We start from the raw sequence: 6,294 nt of genomic DNA on the forward strand, positions 1-6,294 counted from the left end.
CGGTCAGTGATTCTCTCTAAAACACAGGTGAGCGTGTTGCCGAGGACAAAGCTGGAGATCACTCTGTCATGCTGACTGAGTTAGAATAACTGAGTGGAAGATTTAAAAGGAGGAGGGTGGTGCTTGAAATCATTGTTCTTCATCTGTTAACCATGGTTACCTGCAAGGAAACACGTGCAGTCATCATTGCTTTGCACAAAAACGGCTTCACAGGCATATTGCTGCTAGTAAGATTGCACCTAAATCAACCATTTATTGGACCATCAAGAACTTCAAGGAGAGAGGTTCAGTAGTTGTGCAGAAGGCTTCAGGGCTCCCAAGAATGTCCAGCAAGCGCCAGGACCATCTCCTAAAGTTGATTCAGCTGCGGGATCAGGGCACCACCAATGCAGAGCTTGCTCAGGAATGGCAGCAGGCAGGTGTGAATGCATCTGCAGCACAGTGAGGGGAACACTTTTGGAGGATGGGCTGGTGTCAAGAAGCCCAGCAAAGAAGCCACTTCTCACCAGGAAAAACATCAGGGACAGACTGATATTCTGCAAAAGGTAAAGGGATTATGGTAGTACATTGTCCTAGTGGTTAGCACTTCTGCCTCACAACACTGGGGTCATGAGTTCAATTCCCGACCATGACCTTATCTGTGTGGAGTTTGTACGTTCTCCCTGTGTTTGCGTGGGTTTCCTCTGGGTGCTTCGGTTTCCTCCCACACTCTAAAAACATACTAGTAGGTTAATTGGCTGCTAACAAAATTGACCCTAGTGTGTGTGTGTGTGTATGTTAGGGAATTTAGACTGTAAGCTCCAATGGAGCAGGGACTGTTGTGAATGAGTTCTTTGTACAGCGCTGCGTAATTGGCGCTATATAACTGATGAGGGATTGGACTGCTGAGGACTGGGGTAAAGTCATTTTCTCTGATGAATCCCCTTTCAGATTGTTTGGGACATCTGAAAAACGTTTGTCTGGGGAAGGAAAGGTGAGCGCTACCATCAGTCCTGTGTCATGCCAACAGTAAAGCATCTTGAGATTTTAAGCGGTTGATTTTAAGCCAAGTGAGTGGGCTCACTCATGATTTTGCTTAACACAGCCATGAATAAAGAATGGTACCAAAACATCCTTGAAAAGCAACTTCTCCCAACCATCCAAGAACAGTTTGGTGATGAACAATGCCTTTTCCAGCATAATGAAGAACCTTGCGCATAAGGCAATAGTGATAACTAAGTGATTCTGGGATCAAACATCAAAATTTTGGGTCCATGGCCAGGAAACTCCCCGGACCTTAATCTCATTGAGAATTTGTAGTCAATCCTCAAGAGGCGGGTGGACAAACAAATCGCACAAATCCTGACAAACTGAGTATTGAATGGGCGGCCAGCAGTCAGTATGTGGCCCAGAAGTTGATTGACAGCATTCCAGGGCGAATTGCAGAGGTCTTCAAAAAGAAGGGTCAAGGCTGCAAATATTGACTGCATAAACTAAATAAAAATTGTCAATAAAAGCCTTTGACACTTATGAAATGCTTGTAATTATACTTCAGTATACCACAGCAACATCTGACAAAAAGGTCTCAAAACACTGAAGCAGCAAACTTTGAAAACCAATACTTGTGTCATTCTCAAAACTTTTGGTCATGGCTGTAGCTGAATATCCACATTCCGTGCGTGTCAAATTTAATGGTGAAGAGATGAATTTCAATTAATGATGATTAAAAGCCTGCATAAGTTTTCATTAAGCATTCACTCATACCGGATAAAACAGGATCGCATTAGTTTACAGCTGAAGTGGTTCGAACGTTCGATCAGTCTTTATAACAAACTGGAAATTAGTTTGTAGCAGTTTCAAAAACAGATTAGTAGCGAGACTTAGTAAGTTAATAAGGAGAATTCTTTCATAGTAAGTGACCAGCTTGATGATTCATATAAAATGTTCCAAACCTCTGCAATGTTTCATATGTACCTGCTTCTGCTACTAAATGCTGTTGCTTGAAACTCCTCAGACAGCAGTCATGTAACAAGCACCTTGGGGTGAAGCAATGCTGAAACCTCCAATACCGCTGTTAATTCTTCTCTTAGAAGAACAATGGCGAGGTAGTGCCAGGGTCCAGGAAGACTTCGGTCTTCTGGTCTAATGTCCATAAACATTGTCTTGTTTCAGTCCTTGGTGACATATTTTCTAAAGCAGTGGCGCGCAACATGTTTCTTGAGCTGGGATCCCAAGTGTCAGTGTGCTGTCTTAGTAACCAAAAAAAAAAAGTGATTTGCATTGTCTGAAGAGCAATATTTTATGATTGGGTTCCCCAAAAACAGATTCTGTATGAATTGGGGGCCACAGGTGGTGAACCTCCTGTCTAACCCATACACAGATGTGGTAAGGAATAAAAGGTGGATGTAACGTCAGCTACAAGGGAAAAAAAAGCAGCCAAACTGGTAAAGATGGTACACCAATGGCAGATCCTGGAATTTCCCCACAAAATTCCCAAGTGTCAGAAGCTGAAACCACACACAGGATGCAGCACTGATATGGATGAAAACTGGGAAAGGCGGACTGTAAGGTGAAAGAAATAATATATAATAAATCCACCCCTGGCTGGCCACGGCTATTTACAATAGATTACTAGCTCCTTGTGATTTTAGTTCAAGTGCTAAATTCAGTGAGTGTACTGTTCTGACTGAGTAGGAGCTGTACACCAATGACCGGACCTGCTGTGTTGTGGTTGGGTCTTTGCTGGTAGCATCTTCTGACTTCTAAATGATAATCAGAGCATGATCAATATTACCAAATCTTCAACTCTCTTTCATCCCTGAGACTGCTCACCTGCTCTGGCCCCAATGGGTCATATAACGCAACACATATAGAAGTTGATGGGATAGTTAATGGGTTTAACAACTTACTGACTGGGATGATTTTGTACTATAAGGACCATACCCATTTTCTTGTGCGCACACACAGCATGTGTATGTGTGTGTATATATATATATATATATATATATATATATATATATATTATATATTATATTACATACACACACAATGTATCTGGTTCATCAGGAATGCCAGATTGGTTTTAACAAACTAGCCTTACAAATCAACAATAAGAAGAATAGTATTTGACACAATTGTATGCGTTTTCCAATGGAGCTGAAAGTGAAGTTAAAACGATCTCTGCAGGGTTCAGACTTAAACGTAAACACATTCTGCACATTCTAATGCAGAATAACTATGTGCTGAATTTGACAGATTTAACAGAATGGACACAACAAAAAGAAAAAAGGAAATGTGGCATGATCAAGTGTTTGGGCACACTTCCAGTTCATCCATTGATACTATATCTACTATATAAATGCCTAATGGCGTGTGTGGAAAAAAAAAACCAAGCTGCAGCGCCACCTGCTGGGCAGAGTTATACACTGACCTATATATTTCTTGAAGGAGAAGTGACAGTTTTGAGTGGTTGCCGGGGGAACAGTGGGGAGTTTTTAACACCTTAAGTAGCTTGATGAAGGATGTGGCGATGAAGATGAAGGATGAGGTGATGGAGAAAAATGATGAGGTGGTGACATGTGGACAAAACCACGTTAAAAAAGGGCGCTTGCATCGGGAAGTAACGCTCTTCCCCTGAGGAGGACTGGGCTAGGCCCAAATGCATGACAAGAACCTTTTTAACACCTTAAGTAGCTTGATTTGACTAGAATGCATGAGTATCATGCACGGGTTAACTTGTATATATATATATTGTGGCAAGAGCCCGCTACTGCAGAAGCACACACGTACAACTTCTTCCTTTTTATGGTTCTTTATTGTCCGGATGGTAATAATGTTTTGACACCGAATACTTGCACAGCAATTATGGAGACCCTCAACGCTTACTATACATAGTCCAGCTCTCTGTCCAGATCAGCCAGCTAGCCCAGCGTTGATCTCCCTGAACAATGAAACAAGCAGGGTTTTATACCTGACACTCCTCCCACAAGCCTAGCTTGATGGACAGGTGACACACCCACCTTCTCTTTAAAAGGAAATGCCCATCCCTGGCTCTGTTTAGACTATCAGACCCACCCTGTCTGTTTGCTGAGAGGAAGCAGCTTTTAAATCATGTAAGTAAACCAATTTTAAGCTACACATATGTTTTTACCTGGTTTAATCTCCACCTAGGTACATAACTGTGCCAATGTTTTACTCTACTTCCCTGCTTTCTCTGCATATTGCCAGCTAAATGCCTCCTTTTGTTACAATATATATATATATATATATATATATATATATATATATAAATAATTTTGATTGACTTGTTAGATTCTAAATCAAGCCAGGTGGAGACAATTCCAGGGTTGACTAGATAATTTTATCCTTGTAACTTCTTATGCCTTTGTACCTACCATTAATAACCATGGGTTCCTTTAAGTAGCTGACAGAGGACTTGAAAATAAAGGTAAATTTACTGTTCCAAAGCAAAGAAAGGCTATAGAAAAAATATGGCTTGGAATTACCGCTATCAGGAATCTAATTTATATATAATGTAAGCGTGGGCTGGATCTATGTTGAGTGGAGGTTGGGTGCCAGTGGCAGAGACAATATTGTCCAGGTTAAAAGCAGAATGTCTTCAACCAAATATCAAATCCTAGCAGCTAATGACCCAGAGTTGGTAAACAAATTGAAGGTGAAAAGTAATTGGATATTTCAGCAAGAAAATGGTCCAAAACATACCTCAAAATCAGCCATTAAGTACTCACAGGACCAAAGGATTAATGGTTTGGATTGGCATTCACAGTCCCCAGACTTAAATACTATTGAACTTCGATATCTCAAACATGCAACTTGTAAGAAGACATAAGAATCTGAGCTGGAAGAGTTCTGCAGGGAAAAGTGGGGACAATTCCTGAAGCAAGAATGGAAAGTCTCTTAACTGGCTATCAGAAGTGTCTGGCGGTTCCCAAGTACTAACTGAAAAGGTGTCCGAACTTGCACATGTCACATTTATTGTTTATTTAGCAGGCAATTAAAAATGGCAGAAATATTTCATGTTAAGTTTATACCTCGCTGAAGTTCTATTAATTTCTTTTCAGAGATGCTGAGAAACAAGCAATTTGACCAGAGGTACCCAAAATGAAGGAGCAAACATTCACTTTATATTTATTTTTATTACATTTTACTGTGAGGCCTTTTTGGTGATTCCTGCTGGTCTCCAATGCAGACAGCACTTATAGATTTAATGTAAAGTGGATCTAACAGTAGCTGGAAAGCAAGCCACTGTTAGATCCAGTTTGTCTATCATATAAGTATAGATTATCAGAGGAGGTCAGATTGAGGTTATAAATAAAATCATGCGCATTGTGGTAGAAATGATAGAAGTATTGCACTAGTATTGTCATCAGAATTAAAAAGCACCCACAACTTAACATACCCAGAGCTGTAAGTTAAGTTGAAGTTGAAAACAAAGGTGACCCCACTCAAAATAGCTCAATAGTCCCATAGCTTCATCATATCACATTCATTAGCACTTCTGCCTCACAGCACTGGGGTCATGAGTTCAATTCCCAACCATGGCCTTATCTGTGAGGAGTTTGTATGTTCTCTCTGTGTATGCGTGGGTTTCCTCTGGGTGCTCCATTTTCCTCCCACACTCCAAAAACATACTGGTAGGTTCATTGGCTGCTATTAAATTGCCCTTAGTCTCTCTTGGGTTGTGTATGTATGTTAGAGGATTTAGACTGTAAGCTCCAATTGGGCAGGGACTGATGTGAGTTCTCTGTACAGCGCTGCGGGAATTAGTGGCGCTATATAAATAGATGATGATGATGCCATCACAAACATTAATACCACTATATCGCCTTATAATACTACCATGTAATTCCAGTAATGGGCAACAGATGGCCCTCCAAGCCTCCAACTTTATTGTTCAATCCGTGTGTTACAGCTTGTGAGACTTGTTTATCTTATATTAAAAGGACAGCTGAAATGTTAGTACAGATATATATTCTGTGATTAAACATATTGTTTTACCTTATTACTGAGATTAAGAGCAATGTGTTGCCTTTTTATATTTGTTTAATTATATTGTCGCTATATAGGAGCAATGGGGCGGAGAATAGTATCCTGTCTACAACGTATATTGCTTATTTTAATGTCAGAGTTAGAGGTCCTCTTATAATTTTTTATATCTCTGATATAGTTCCGTCATGGACTTACTCCGACTTACTTAGAGTAAGTGTAGTTCTCTCCTCCTGTCACCTGTCCAGTAATAGAATTTGGCATGTGAGGAGCTTCGCTCACCAGGTGACCATGTGACATGGCAGGAAT

Source organism: Mixophyes fleayi, chromosome 6, assembly GCF_038048845.1.
Source record: "Mixophyes fleayi isolate aMixFle1 chromosome 6, aMixFle1.hap1, whole genome shotgun sequence".
In the NCBI taxonomy this organism is placed as follows: domain Eukaryota; kingdom Metazoa; phylum Chordata; class Amphibia; order Anura; family Limnodynastidae; genus Mixophyes; species Mixophyes fleayi.